Below are 15243 nucleotides of genomic sequence, written 5' to 3' on the forward strand. Positions count from 1 at the left end.
GTCAGAGGGTCAGTACTGAGGGAGTGCCGCACTGTCAGAGGGTCAGTGCTGAGGGAGTGCCGCACTGTGAGAGGGTCAGTGCTGAGGGAGTGCCGCACTGTCGGAGGGTCAGTGCTGAGGGAGTGCCGCACTGTCAGAGGGTCAGTGCTGAGGGAGTGCTGCATTGTCGGAGGGTCAGTGCTGAGGGAGTGCCGCACTGTCAGAGGGTCAGTGCTGAGGGAGTGCCGCACTGTCAGAGGGTCAGTACTGAGGGAGTGCCACACTGTCAGAGGGTCAGTACTGAGGGAGTGCCGCACTGTCAGAGGATCAGTACTGAGGGAGTGCCGCACTGTCAGAGGGTCAGTACTGAGGGAGTGCCGCACTGTCAGAGGGTCAGTGCTGAGGGAGTGCCGCACTGTCGGAGGGTCAGTGCTGAGGGAGTGCTGCCCCACAGTCCCAGGGTCCCAGGTTCGATTCCAGCCTCAGGCAACTGTCTGTGTGGAGTTTGCACATTCTCTCCGTGTCTGCGTGGGTTTCCTCCGAATGCTCCATTTTCTCCCACAATCCAAAGATGTGCAGGTCAGGGTGGACAGGCCGTGCTAAATTGCCCCGTAGTGTTCAGGGATGTGTGGATGAGGTGCATTAGTCAGGGGTAAATGTAGAGTAACAGGGGAATAGGTCTGGGTAGGATACTCTTCGGATGATCGGTGTGGACTTGCTGGGCCAAAGGGCCTGTTTCCACACCATTGGGATTGTATGAATCTCCTCTGTACCCCACCTAGAGCTATCCCATCCTTCCTGTAGTGAGGTGACCAGAATGGTGCACAGGAAGATGGAGCTGGAACCACAACCAGATTAGCCATGGTTTTACAGAAATGAAGAACTGTCTTGAGGGGCCGAATGGCCTACACCACCCCAGACTTTATTCCCCAGGTCTTACGAAATGAGAAGTCATTCTGTGACTCAGTGGCGGCCCTTTTTACTGGAAGGACTGCTCCAGGCAGACGGCTGCTGAGACTCACTCACAGCTCGTTTCGTTTGGCACCAGATGAGCTCTGGGTGAGCCCCGGTCAGGTCAGGGCTGCTGTGGGAATCGACAAAGCTTCCCATAAATGAAAGCAAACAGACTCCTCCTGAACTGCAGATTCACCAAATGTGCATCACAACAGATTCCCTTAAAGTGTCGATATATACACATACGGGCAAATGTGTGACAGCGCCTGTAGCTTACTGAATGTGTAAGGAAGTGTGTGGGCATAAGACAGGCATTGTATGTCTTTGGGTGAGTTTGTTTGTGAGGGAGACATAGGGGACTATCAGTAACGGTCTTTGCCAGGGGGTGGGGTGGGGGGGGGGGGGGGGGGGGGGAGAGGTGTGTCTGCGCACGTGTGTGTGTGGGAGAGAGAGGGAGAGAGATGGGTGTTGGGAATTTGCATGTATGAGATACAGAAATTATGTGTGAGTATTTGGGTGTGTCTGTTTGAATACCAGCGTGCATGAGAAGCTCAGACACTGCTGCGGGGTTTGTGTGCCTTAGAATCGGAATCATACAGCACAGAATTGGCCCTTCGGCCCTACTACTTCTGTGCTAACTCATTTCCAGTACTCCCACTTGGCCCATAGCCTTGAATGCGATGACATTTCTCTGTATCCCTCCAAACCCTTCCTATTCATGTCCCCGTCCAGATGCCTTTAAAATGCTGTCATTGTACCAGCCTCCCCCACTTCCTCATTCCATACACGCACCACCCTCTGTGTGAAAAAGTTGCCCCTTAGGTCTCTTTTATATCTTTCCCCTCTCACCCTAAACCTATGCCCTCTCGTTCTGGACTCCCCCACCCCAGGGAAAAGACCTTGTCTGTTTACCCTATCCATGCCCCTCATGATTTTCTAAACCTATTAGGTCCCCTTGTTCCTGATGCTTCAATCTGTCCACGTCCTTCATAATCTCATGCGGCTCTGTCCAGACCCGCCTCAAACCCCTCTGCTCCAAAATGGAACAGGGTTAAAGTGAGGGCTGCAGATTAGAGTCAAGATTCGAGCGGTGCTGGAAAAGCACGGCAGGTCAGGCAGCATCCGAGGAGCGGGAGAATCAACGTTTCGGGCAAAAGCCTGATGAGGAATCCTGATGAATCTCCCACGCACCCCTTCCAAGGCAATCGCATAATCTGAATCGGCCTCCCAGTGCACCCTGAGGGGGAGCGCTTCACGGTCCAAGATGCTACCTCTTGGCCAAGCTGCTAAACTGAGGCGCTCTCACCCAGAAATGACCGCGGAATCTCCCACAGGCACCAATGGAAGGATAGCAGTGAGGGGTGGCGGCACGTGGGGGGCAGCACTCCCTCCCAGTGTTCCGAGGCCAATGTTGAACCTTACCCCCCCACTAACGTCACCCAAAGTGACAATCAAGGGTCCTCAGCACACCGCCTGTTGGTGGGATCTTGCTGTGCACAGGTTGGCTCCTACCTTTCGGACGGCACAATGGCGACCACACTTCAGAAGGACCTTGGATGCATTGGTAGGTGCTAGAGGAAAACAGCCGGTGTGAGAGAATATTAGATTCGATTCCCTACAGTGCGGTAACAGGCCCTTCAGCCCAACCAGTCCACACTGACCCTCTGAAGAGTAACCCCCTCAGACCCCTTTCCTTCTGACTAATGCACCTAACACTATGGGGCAATTTAGCATGGCCAATCCACCCTAACCTGCACATCTTTGGAGTGTGGGAGGAAACCGGAACACCTGGAGGAACCCCCACGCAGACACGGGGAGAATGTGCAGAACTCCACCCAGACAGTTGCCCGAGGCTGGAATCGAACCTGGGACTATAGGGCAGCGGTGCTAACCACTGAGCCACCGTGCCACCCCAATACCCCATTATTAACCGATGCTCCCATTGATGGGAGCTTCAGTGAGGGAGTGGTGTAATTTAATTTTAAATTAATTTAGTTTCGTTCAATTTAAGTTACTTTAATTTGTATGAGAAGCAGCTAGTTCAGTTACCCGTGATTATAATAAAAGGCTTATGTCAATCGTGCACACTGCCTCTCTGCACCACCCTACCTTACTTTACTGTCTAAAAAACCATGCACAGGAGACAGACAGCCAGGGAACAGGCAGACAGTTTGTCCCCCCCCCCTTATGGGAGAGTCCGGAATGAGATGATCTCAGAGTAAGGAATCACACATTTAAGATTGAGGTGGGGAGGAGTGTCTTCTCTGTGGGTAGTGAGTCTGTGGAATCCTTCACCCACAGAGAGCTCTCAAGGTTTGGCCATTCAAGGGGAAGGTGAGGGAACAGGACCGGAGAATGGTTTGTTTAATTTGACACAGACAGTTGTTATAATCTGGAATACATTGCCTGAAAGCTCAGAGGAAGCAAGATCCAAGTAAACGGGAGGAGGTGGATAAATATTGGAAGAGGGGAATAAAGAAATGCAGTTCGGGTAGGTGTTGGGGGAGGGGGAAGGGGGAGGTGGGATGGCAATTTGAGATGGGAAGCGGGATTCTTCTTTATTTGAGGAAGGGTGTTCTGGCTGTTGAGGGAATGCATTGAAAGTTAACAGGACTGATTCCTGGGGTGACCGAACTAATGTGGCTCATTCCACAAAGAGCCAGCACAGACACAATGGGCTGAATGGGCTTCGATCTGTTTTAGAGAATAATCCTTCACATGACCAACTAGTGGCAGCCACACCCCTTCCTGTTTCACCTTGCTTGTTTTTCTGTTATGCCTCTGCCTCTCTGTCATAGGGTTTCAGTAGTCATTGCCAGATAGTCACCAGGGATCGAGTGAGTAATCTCCATTGTGTACTTTGACCTGCAGCAATCCAAATACGTGAAGAATTTCCTGAATCGACCAGGATTTGGCCGTGGCGTGGCAACAACAGCTTTCATTGATATAGCACCTTTTTAAACATCATTTTAAAACTCATTTCAGTCCTGTGTCCTTCGACTGTGGTGCCAGGCTCTGTACTCCTCGAGTCATTAGGAACATCCTTCCTGTGTTTAGCCTGTCTTGTTCCATCAGAATTTTATAGAATTCTATAAAACCCACCCCCCCAACCCCCACCCCCTCCTGATTCTTCTAAACTCCAATGAATTCACTCCTAACTGATCCAGAAAATTAGAATCCCTACAGTGTGGAAACTGGCCCAGGCAGGTCCACACTGACCCTCCAAAGAGTAACCCTATATATATACCATTGACTAATAACCTCCAATATGGGACAGTTTCCCACGGCCAATCCACCCTAACCTGCACGTCTTTGGACTGTGGGAGGAAATCGGAGCACCCGGGGGAAACCCCGCGCAGACACTGGGAGAATGTACAAACTCTGCACAGACAGTCGCCCGAGGGCTGGAATCGAACCTGGGACCCCAGCGCTGAGGAGGCAGCAGCGCTAACCACTGAGCCACATTAGTTCGGTCACCCCAGGAATCAGTCCTGTAAACTTTCAGTGCATTCCCTCAACAGCCAGAACACCCTTCCTCAGATAAAGAGGCCAAAACTGCACACAAAGGTCCAAGGCGCAGTTTTACCGAGCCCCTGTACAGTTGGAGTAAAACACCCTTCCTCCTGTACTCAATATCCTCTTGCTACGAAGGCCAACATGCTCTCTGTGCCAACTTCACCGACTGCTGAACGTGCACGCTTACATTCAGCGACTCCCCCTTTCCCAAACTATCATCATTCCGATAATAATCTGCCTGAACGAAGGCAAAATACTGCAGCTGCTGGAAGACTGAAACAAACAACTCGGTTTGGCAGCATCCGCGGACTGAGAAGCAGAATGAACTCGCAAGGCTGGGTTGACTCTTCTTCAAAAAAGGGAAGTAGTCTGCTCTCTCGCTCTTGCTACTAAAGTGGTTAATCACGTGTTTGTCCAGGACAGGAACGTGGCCTGGCGAAGGGTGCTGTATATCAAATCCTTCCTACACGGTCAGAATCTCACTCTGCCCACACGTTGCCATTGTGTGGGGGCAGGGGGAGGAACTCACACATTTTGGTGGACTTTTAGTTCAAGGTGCTGTCTATGATTGAATGCTGCATAGTGGCACACTCCAAATACCAGGACTATGAGCTTACGTGTGCACTCAGGCTTGTGCAAATCACAATGCAGATAGGCCACAGTCTTAAGGCTCTCCAGCCATTGTACACTGAGGGGCTGGAAACCTCTTATTGTCATACCTCAGGCTGTAAGTTTGAGATAGATGGGATATTGTAAATACAATGAATGTAGTCTGGAGCCTCAGACATGATAACAAAAGAAAACTCATCTGCTTGGCTCTTTGTGTAAAGATAACTTTGAACTCTGTTGGAATGTACATTCTAAAAGTTTATGAATAACATACATTTTATGCATAAAAGCTAGTGGGAGGGCAATTAGATTCCCTACAGTGTGGAAACAGGCCCTTCGGCCCAACAAGTCCACACCGACCCTCCGAACAGTAACCCACCCAGACCCATTCCCTACATTTACCCCTGACTAACATACCTAACACCATGGGCAACTTAGCATGGCCAATTCACCCTGACCTGCACATCTTTGAATTGTGGGAGGAAACCCACACAGACACGGGGAGAATGTGCAAACTCCACACAGAGAGTCACCTGAGGCGGGAATTGAACCCGGATCTCTGGCACTGTGAGGCAGCAGTGCTAACCACTGTGCCACCCCAAATGGGAACCAGGGGATGCTCAAGAGGCCAGAGGTAGAGGAAATAGAGATCTCTGAGGTTTATGGGCTGGAGGAAGTTAGAGAGAGAGAGGGGTGTAGGGCCTGGAACAGGTTACAGAGACAGGGAGTCAGTATAGAGACTCTGCAGCAGTTACAGAAAAAAGGCTTTTGCAGAAGTTGAGGGAAGTTACAGAGATATGGAGAAAAAGCATAGAATTATTTTTCAGACCGGAGGCCTGTGACCAGTGGTGTTCCACAAGGGTCAGTACTGGGTCCATAGAGTTTGGAACATTCCAGCGCAGCACAGGCCCTTCGGCCCTCAATGTTGCACTGACCCGTAGAACCAATCTGAAGCCCATCTATCCTACACCACTCCATTCTCATCCATATGCCTATCCAATGACCATTTAAATGCCCTTAAAGTTGGCGAGTCTACTACTGTTGCAGGCAATGCGTTCCACATCCCTACTACTCTCCGAGTAAAGAAACTACCTCTGACATCTGTCCTAATTCCCACAGATCCACCCACTTTTCTTGTCATGTATATAAATGGTTTGGATAAGAATATAGGATGCATGATTAGGACGTTTGCAGCTGACACCAAAGTTGACGGTGTAGTGGACAGTGAAGGAGGTTGTCTAAGATCACAAAGAGATATTTTCAAATGAGTCCATTTGGCTGAGGAGAGGCAAATGGAGCTTAATTTGGATAAATGCGAGTTATTTCATTTTGGTAATATAAATAAGGGCAGGAGATAGACAATTAATAATAGGGCCCCACGTCATGTGGCAGGACAGAGGGACCTACAGTATCAGATTCATAATTCTTTGAAATTTGCTTCACAAAGCAGTTAAGAAGCTATTTAGCACACTTGCCTTCATTGCGCAGACCTTGGAGTATAGGAGTTGGGACGCCATATTGAGATTGCACAAGACATTGGTGACGCATCTTCTGGGTTGTTATGTGCAGTTCTGGTCACCCGGTTAATAGGAAGGGTATTATTAAACTGGACAGGGTTCAGAAATGATTTACCAGGATGTTTCCAGGAATGGAGGATTCAAGGTGTAAAAATAGACTGGAAAGTCTGGGACTTTTCCACTGAAGTGCAGGAGGTTGAAGTTGAGGTTTATAAAATCATGAGGACATAGATAAGCTGTAGGCCAAAGATCTTTCCCCCAGGAGAAAACTAGTTGCCATATTTTTAAGGTGAGAGGAGGAAGATTTAGAATCACAGAATCCCGACAGCGTGGAAACAGGCCCTTCGGCCTAACAAGTCCACACCGACCGTCTGCGAAGAGTACCCCACCCAGACCCATTCCTTCACTCACTAACTCTACATTTACCCCTCACTAACACATTCCTGAACACTACAAGAAATTGAACATGGCTAATTCACCCTAACCTGCACATCTTTGGACTGTGGGAGGAAAACAGAGCACCCGGAGGAAACCCACACAGACACGGGCAGAATGTGCAAACTCCACACAGAAAGTCGCCCTTAAAACGAACATGAGGGGCAAGTGTTTTACAGAGAGAGTGGCTTGCGTTTGGAATGAACTACCAGAGAAAGTGGTGGGTGCAGGTACAGTTGTAACATTTAAAAGACATTTAGGTAAGTTAATGAATAGCAAAGGTTTGGAGAGATATAGACAGGCAGGCAGGACAAGTTTAGCTTGGGAAAACTGTTGACGTGGACCAGTGGGACCTAGGAATGACTCTACGAGTCTGTGGGAAGGATTTTCTGAGAGAGAGATTGCTTTTAAAAAGTCAGCACAAGCACAATGGGCCAAATGGCCTCCAAATCCGTGTCACCTTCCCTGCTTGAGGGTCCCAAGCTGATGCTGAGAGAGAGCTCCCCATGGGGAGCGGCACGGTGGCACAGTGGTTAGCACTGCTGCCTCACAGCGCCTGAGACCCGGGTTCGATTCCCACCTCAGGCGACTGACTGTGTGGAGTTTGCACGTTCTCCCCGTGTCTGCGTGGGTTTCCTCCGGGTGCTCCGGTTTCCTCCCACAGTCCAAAGATGTGCAGGTTAGGGTGAATTGGCCATGCTAAATTGTTAGGTAAGGGGTAAATGTAGGGGTATGGGTGGGTTGGACTTCAGTGGGCCGGTGTGGACTTGTTGGGCCGAAGGGCCTGTTTCCACACTGTAATCTAATCTAATCTAAGATGAGATAGGTCTTGCAGCTGTGCTCAACTCTGGGGTCTCCTGTCAGACGAGGGGGACATGATAATAGAGGGAGCTGATGGAGCAAAAAGGGGGCAATGTTGATCGAGGGGTCCCTGTAGTGTATCATGTCCCCATGTCCTGTATGGGGTGATCTTGGAGTGTGCGATAGGGAGATGTCAAACACCTTGTTGTTATCCCCAATTCAACCAACATCATCTTTTAACCTTCAGCCCCATCTGCTGGTGACACTGCTGCACCACAACGGCCTCAGATCTGCAACAACAGCAGCCTGCATTTGTATATCATCCGATGCAAGAAAACATCCCTGATCAGCTCAGGAGCAGTGCCGCAAGCAAACACTGACACTGGGTCACACCAGGAGATCCTGTGGAGCTCACCAAATTATCGTTGTTCAAAGATCTTGAGGAGGAAACAGAGAGAGAAAAAAAAAACACTGAGGGAGGGAGTTCCAGAGCTTGAGGTCCAATAGCTGAAGGCATAACTGCCAGGAATGGTGTGAAGAAAATCAGGGGATGGAGGGAATGAGAGGAGTACAAACTTTTCAGAGGGTTATAGAGATTGGAGGGGGTTACAGAGATAGGGAGGGGGTGTAGGGGCTGGAGGGGTTACAGAGATAGGGAGGGGGTGTAGGGCATGGAGGGGGTTACAGAGATAGGGAGGGGGTGTAGGGGCTGGAGGGGGTTACAGAGATAGGTGTAGGGGCTGTAGGGGTTACAGAGATAGGGAGGGGAGTAGGGGCTGGAGGGGGTTACAGAGATAGGGAGGGGGTGTAGGGGCTGGAGGGGGTTACAGAGATAGGGACGGGAGTAGGGGCTGGAGGGGGTTACAGAGATAGGGAGGGGGTGTAGGGGCTGGAGGGGGTTACAGAGATTGGGAGGGGTATAGGGGCTGGAGGAGGTTACAGAGATAGGGAGGGGGTGTAGGGAATGGAGGAGGTTACAGAGATAGGTGTAGGGGCTGTAGGGGTTACAGAGATAGGGAGGGGAGTAGGGGCTGGAGGGGGTTACAGAGATAGGGAGGGGGTGTAGGGGCTGGAGGGGGTTACAGAGATAGGGAGGGGGTGTAGGGGCTGGAGGGGGTTACAGAGATAGGGAGGGGGTGTAGGGGCTGGAGGGGGTTACAGAGATAGGTGTAGGGGCTGTAGGGGTTACAGAGATAGGGAGGGGAGTAGGGGCTGGAGGGGGTTACAGAGATAGGGAGGGGGTGTAGGGGCTGGAGGGGGTTACAGAGATAGGTGTAGGGGCTGTAGGGGTTACAGAGATAGGGAGGGGTGTAGGGGCTGGAGGGGGTTACAGAGATAGGGAGGGGGTGTAGGGGCTGGAGGGGGTTACAGAGATAGGGAGGGGGTGTAGGGGCTGGAGGGGGTTACAGAGATAGGGAGGGGGTGTAGGGGCTGGAGGGGGTTACAGAGATAGGTGTAGGGGCTGTAGGGGTTACAGAGATAGGGAGGGGAGTAGGGGCTGGAGGGGGTTACAGAGATAGGGAGGGGGTGTAGGGGCTGGAGGGGGTTACAGAGATAGGTGTAGGGGCTGTAGGGGTTACAGAGATAGGGAGGGGTGTAGGGGCTGGAGGGAGTTAGAACTATAGAGTCTCAGTGCAGAAGCAGCCCACTATTGGTCATTGTGCCAGTAATACAGTTCACAGTGATAGCTTTACGGTTTTTATTGCCAGTAATAAGGCAGTGTTAATAGTATTTGTAATGCCTGTGGGTCCAGTCACAAAGCCAGTATTATTATTAATCCAGGTCACGGCACGAGCATATGTGCCACTGTGACTGGTCAGTATTATTGCTAGTCATGTCATTAATACAGGTAACATCATCAGTGTTACTGTTAATAGGACCATCATCATGTGTAATAATTCATACAGCCTGTAGGACAGATCACAGTCATAAATATTATTGGTCATTGTCATTATTTCCACAAACAGCACTGGTAATGCTGAAGGAAAGATCACAGAAGCGCTTCACAGGAGGCTCCCAAGCACTGAGGATGTCACCTAGACAGGGGACGAAACGTCTGCAACACAAATTCCCAGCTCGGCGAACAGGACCACAACGAGTATTATTGTTCATAGAGAAGGGAGTATAGATTTGGCACCAATATCACTGCTTCCAAGTGCCATTAACAGTTACAGCTAAAGCATCATTGTTCATCATACCAGTAAAAATGCTCAAGGCATTTTTGGTCATAGTGAGCACTTAACAAGAAGGACTGTCAACTGGAACACTATTTCTTTATGTCTTATTTTTGCGTGTTTTCAGATGGTGCTGGAGCACCGACACGATACACCTTACGCTGCATCATGCAATAAAATACACATGAAATAAATAAATAGTCTTGTTTCATCGTGTCAATGATGCAGGTCAGAACACCATCATTACTGGTCTCTGTGCCAGTAATATAGGCCAGGGCACCAGTCTCATTGTTCATCAGGTCAATAGGTGGGTTGGCGATGCTAAATTACCCCTCGTGCTCAGGGATGGCTAGGTTTGGTGCACAAAGTTAAAAATCACACAACACCAGGTTGTAGTCCAACTGGTTTAATTGGAAGCACTAGCTTTCGGAGCGACGCTCCTTCATCGGATGGTTGGTGTGGAAGCCATGGGAAATACAGTGGTATAGGGACAATGGGAATCGGTGGGATGCTCTTTGGAGGGTCGGTGTGGACTGGTTGGGCCGAATGGGCCGTTTCCACACTGTGGATTCTCTTCTATTCAATAATATAGTCACGGCACTAAGTATTAATGCTCATGGAGACAGTAGTACAGATTTAGCATGGGCAACATTGTCCAAACTGCTAATAAAATTGGTCACAGCTCCAGCAGCATTGACAATAGTGCCAGTAATTATGGCCGAGCCTCAAATACTATTGCTCAGAGTGTCAGTAATATGCGTCTGAGAAACGGCATTCCTGTTTACAGTTCCCATAAGACTGTGGAGTTTGCACATTCTCCCCGTGTCTGCGTGGGTTTCCTCCGGGTGCTCTGGTTTCCTCCCACAGTCCAAAGATGTCTCGATCAGGGTGAATTGGCCATGGGAAATTACCCATAGTGTTAGGTGCATTTATCAGAGGGGGGGGTGGGTTGCTCTTCCTCCGGGTGCTCCAGTCTCCTCCCACAATCCAGAAGATGCGCAGATTAGCATGGATGACCCATGGTGTTAGGGTCAGGGGTAAATATAGGGTTGGGGAATGGTTCTGGGTGGGTTACTCTTCGGAGGGTCGGTGCGGACTGGTTGGGCCAAAGGGCCTGTTTCCACACCATAGGGAATCTAATCTAAAGACAGGTCACAGCACCAATAATATCATTAATGACATAGCTAAAAAAAAAAATCACACAACACCAGGTTAAAGTACAACAGGTTTATTTGGAAGCATCAGCTTTCGGAGTGACACTCCTTCATCAGGTACCTTTGTCCGCCCCAGTCCAAACCTGGCACCTCCACATCTTTAATAATACAGTCACAGCGCCAGTATAATTGTTCATAGTGTCACTGATATAGATCATGGCACTGGTATAGATCATGGTGGAAGCTATTACGGAAGGGTTCAGGGGAGATGTACTGGGATAGTGCCTGGTATGGAGGGCTTATGAGGAAAGGCTGAGGGCCTTGAGGCTACCTTTGTTAAGAGAGGAGGAGGTTAAGAGAGGACTTAATTACACATATAAGATAATCAGAGGGTTAGATAGGGTGAACAGTTGACAGCCTTTTTCCTCGGATGGTGATGGCTAGCACGAGGGGATATAGCTTTAAATTGAGGGGTGATAGATTTAGGACAGATGGCAGAGGTAGTTTCTTTACTCAGAGAGCAGTAGGGGTATGGAATGGCCTGCCTGCAACACTAGTGGACTCGCCAACTTTAAGGGCATTTAAAAGGTCATTGTATGGATGTGAATGGAATAGTGTAGGATAGATGGGCTTCAGATTGGTTCCACAGGTTGGCACAACAGAGGGCCAAAGGGCCTGGACAGCACTGTAATATTCAAAAAGTGTAATGTTCTATAAGGGGTTGTACTGCGCTGTAATGTTCTATAAGGGGCTGTACTGCAGTGTAATGTTCTATAAGGGCCTGTACTGCGCTATAATGTTCTATAAGGGCCTGTACTGTGCTGTAATGTTCTATAAGGGGCTGTACTGCAGTGTAATGTTCTATAAGGGGTTGTACTGCGCTGTAATGTTCTATAAGGGCCTGTACTGCGCTGTAATGTTCTATAAGGGCCTGTAGTGAGCTGTAATGTTCTATAAGGGCCTGTTCAGCGCTGTTATATTCTCTAAGGAGCTGTAGAGCGCTGTAGTGATCTATAAGGGCCTGTACTGCCCTGTAATGATCTATAAGGGCCTGTACTGCCCTGTAATGATCTACAAGGAGCTGTACTGTGCTGTAATGTTCTATAAGGGCCTGTACTGCGCTGTAATGTTCTATAAGGGCCTGTACTGCGTTGTAATGTTCAACAAGGAGCTGTACTGTGCTGTAATGTTCTATAAGGGCCTGTACTGCGCTGTAATGTTCTATAAGGGCCTGTACTGCGCTGTAATGTTCTATAAGGGCCTGTACTGTGCTGTAATGTTCTATAAGGAGCTGTACTGCGCTGTAATGTTCTATAAGGGCCTGTACTGCGCTGTAATGTTCTATAAGGGCCTGTACTGCGCTGTAATGTTCTATAAGGAGCTGTACTGCGCTGTAATGTTCTATAAGGAGCTGTACTGCGCTGTAATGTTCTATAAGGGCCTGTACTGCGCTGTAAAGTTCTATAAGGGCCTGTACTGCGCTGTAATGTTCTATAAGGGCCTGTACTGCATTGTAATGTTCTATAAGGGCCTGTACTGTGCTGTAATGTTCTATAAGGGCCTGTACTGCGCTGTAATGTTCTATAAGGGCCTGTACTGCGCTGTAATGTTCTATAAGGGCCTGTACTGCGCTGTAATGTTCTATAAGGGCCTGTACTGCATTGTAATGTTCTATAAGGTCCTGTACTGTGCTGTAATGTTCTATAAGGGCCTGTACTGCGTTGTAATGTTCTATAAGGGCCTGTACTGCGCTGTAATGTTCTATAAGGGCCTGTACTGCGTTGTAATGTTCTATAAGGGCCTGTACTGCGCTGTAATGTTCTATAAGGGCCTGTACTGCGCTGTAATGTTCTATAAGAGCCTGTACTGCGCTGTAATGTTCTACAAGGAGCTGTACTGCGCTGTAATGTTCTATAAGGGCCTGTACTGCACTGTAATGTTCTATAAGGGCCTGTACTGCGTTGTAATGTTCTATAAGGGCCTGTACTGCACTGTAATGTTCTACAAGGAGCTGTACTGCGCTGTAATGTTCTATAAGGGCCTGTACTGCACTGTAATGTTCTACAAGGAGCTGTACTGCGTTGTAATGTTCTATAAGGGCCTGTACTGTGCTGTAATGTTCTACAAGGAGCTGTACTGCGCTGTAATGTTCTATAAGGGCCTGTACTGCACTGTAATGTTCTACAAGGAGCTGTACTGTGCTGTAATGTTCTATAAGGGCCTGTACTGTGCTGTATTGTTCTATAAGGGCCTGTACTGCGTTGTAATGTTCTATATGGGCCTGTACTGCGCTGTAATGTTCTATAAGGGCCTGTACTGCATTGTAATGTTCTACAAGGTGCTGTACTGCGCTGTAATGTTCTATAAGGGCCTGTACTGCGTTGTAATGTTCTACAAGGAGCTGTACTGTGCTGTAATGTTCTATAAGGGCCTGTACTGCGTTGTAATGTTCTATAAGGGCCTGTACTGCGCTGTAATGTTCTATAAGGAGCTGTACTGCGTTGTAATGTTCTACAAGGAGCTGTACTGCGCTGTAATGTTCTACAAGGAGCTGTACTGCGCTGTAATGTTCTATAAGGGCCTGTACTGCGTTGTAATGTTCTACAAGGAGCTGTACTGTGCTGTAATGTTCTATAAGGGCCTGTACTGCGCTGTAATGTTCTATAAGGGCCTGTACTGCGCTGTAATGTTCTATAAGGGCCTGTACTGCGCTGTAATGTTCTATAAGGGCCTGTACTGCGCTGTAATGTTCTATAAGGGCCTGTACTGCGCTGTAATGTTCTATAAGGGCCTGTACTGCGCTGTAATGTTCTATAAGGGCCTGTACTGCGCTGTAATGTTCTCTAAGGGCCTGTACTGCGCTGTAATGTTCTCTAAGGGCCTGTACTGCGCTGTAATGTTCTATGAGGGCCTGTACTGTGCTGTAATGTTCTATAAGGGCCTGTACTGCGTTGTAATGTTCTATAAGGGCCTGTACTGTGCTGTAATGTTCTCTAAGGGCCTGTACTGCGCTGTAATGTTCTATAAGGGCCTGTACTGCGTTGTAATGTTCTCTAAGGGCCTGTACTGCGCTGTAATGTTGTCTAAGGGCCTGTACTGCGCTGTAATGTTCTATGAGGGCCTGTACTGTGCTGTAATGTTCTATAAGGGCCTGTACTGCGTTGTAATGTTCTATAAGGGCCTGTACTGTGCTGTAATGTTCTCTAAGGGCCTGTACTGCGCTGTAATGTTCTATAAGGGCCTGTACTGCATTGTAATGTTCTATAAGGGCCTGTACTGTGCTGTAATGTTCTATAAGGGCCTGTACTGTGCTGTAATGTTCTATAAGGGCCTGTACTGTGCTGTAATGTTCTATAAGGGGCTGTACTGTGCTGTAATGTTCTATAAGGGGCTGTACTGTGCTGTAATGTTCTATAAGGGGCTGTACTGTGCTGTAATGTTCTATAACGGCCTGTACTGTGCTGTAATGTTCTATAAAGGCCTGTACTGTGCTGTAATGTTCTATAAGGGCCTGTACTGTGCTGTAATGTTCTATAAGGGGCTGTACTGCGCTGTAATGTTCTATAAGGGCCTGTACTGTGCTGTAATGTTCTATAAGGGGCTGTACTGCATTGTAATGTTCTATAAGGAGCTGTACTGCGCTGTAATGTTCTATAAGGGCCTGTACTGCGCTGTAATGTTCTATAAGGGGCTGTACTGCGCTGTAATGTTCTATAAGGGGCTGTACTGCGCTGTAATGTTCTATAAGGGGCTGTACTGCGCTGTAATGTTCTATAAGGGGCTGTACTGCGCTGTAATGTTCTATAAGGGGCTGTACTGCGCTGTAATGTTCTATAAGGGCCTGTACTGTGCTGTAATGTTCTATAAGGGGCTGTACTGCGCTGTAATGTTCTATAAGGGCCTGTACTGTGCTGTAATGTTCTATAAGGGGCTGTACTGCATTGTAATGTTCTATAAGGAGCTGTACTGCGCTGTAATGTTCTATAAGGGCCTGTACTGCGCTGTAATGTTCTATAAGGGGCTGTACTGTGCTGTAATGTTCTATAAGGGGCTGTACTGCGCTGTAATGTTCTATAAGGGCCTGTACTGCGTTGTAATGTTCTA

The sequence above is a fragment of the Chiloscyllium punctatum genome, chromosome 21 (assembly GCF_047496795.1).
Source record: "Chiloscyllium punctatum isolate Juve2018m chromosome 21, sChiPun1.3, whole genome shotgun sequence".
NCBI classification, from domain to species: domain Eukaryota; kingdom Metazoa; phylum Chordata; class Chondrichthyes; order Orectolobiformes; family Hemiscylliidae; genus Chiloscyllium; species Chiloscyllium punctatum.